Source organism: Atta colombica, unplaced genomic scaffold (assembly GCF_001594045.1).
Source record: "Atta colombica isolate Treedump-2 unplaced genomic scaffold, Acol1.0 scaffold164, whole genome shotgun sequence".
NCBI lineage: Eukaryota > Metazoa > Arthropoda > Insecta > Hymenoptera > Formicidae > Atta > Atta colombica.
This window is the reverse complement of record NW_017259255.1, coordinates 1,526,098-1,526,653: the sequence shown is the minus strand read 5'-3', so window position 1 is coordinate 1,526,653 and position 556 is coordinate 1,526,098. Positions and strand designations below refer to the sequence as shown.

The window sequence follows — 556 nt, the reverse complement described above, 5'->3', positions numbered from 1 at the left end:
ATATATATGTATATATATATATATATATACGCTCTAATTATGATTAAAACTTTTATGTAAATAGAAATAAAGTAACGATAAAAATAACTAATGAAATCGTTACCATTACCTCAAAAATTTAATTGCATTACCATGAACCTTATGCAGAAGAAAATGTAACGTCGTTACTCAAACGTTGTCAAAAAAAAGTAACTTGTAACGTCGTTATCGTTACAAGTAACGCGTTACTTGCCAACCCTGTAACTTTCTTTTACATTTTAAGATTAAATTCTAAAACGCTAGATTTTTTACACGGAAAGAAAATTAAAGTGTTAACTATAGATATAGAGTCATATTATATGCTTAATACAGCTACTACCATATCGTATTAATATTACAACGATTATGGATAATCCAACTTTCTTAATGATAGCTTAGATCTGTCAGTTTAGATTGAGATTCTCAAATTTTTCTAATTTATATAAATTGTCATAATAGCGTAACTGTATCATATTACTAATTGGACATGTATAGTATCCCACTATTTAGTTATGTATAAATAAATAAATAAATATAT

At 25.2% G+C, this 556-nt stretch overlaps 1 protein-coding gene across 1 annotated transcript in view; it reads right to left on the bottom strand.

The window, feature by feature from the left end:
* LOC108686086 overlaps window positions 1–556 on the bottom strand; it is a 3,916-nt gene that overhangs the window by 2,336 nt on the left and 1,024 nt on the right. The gene's annotated exons all lie outside the window — the stretch shown is intronic.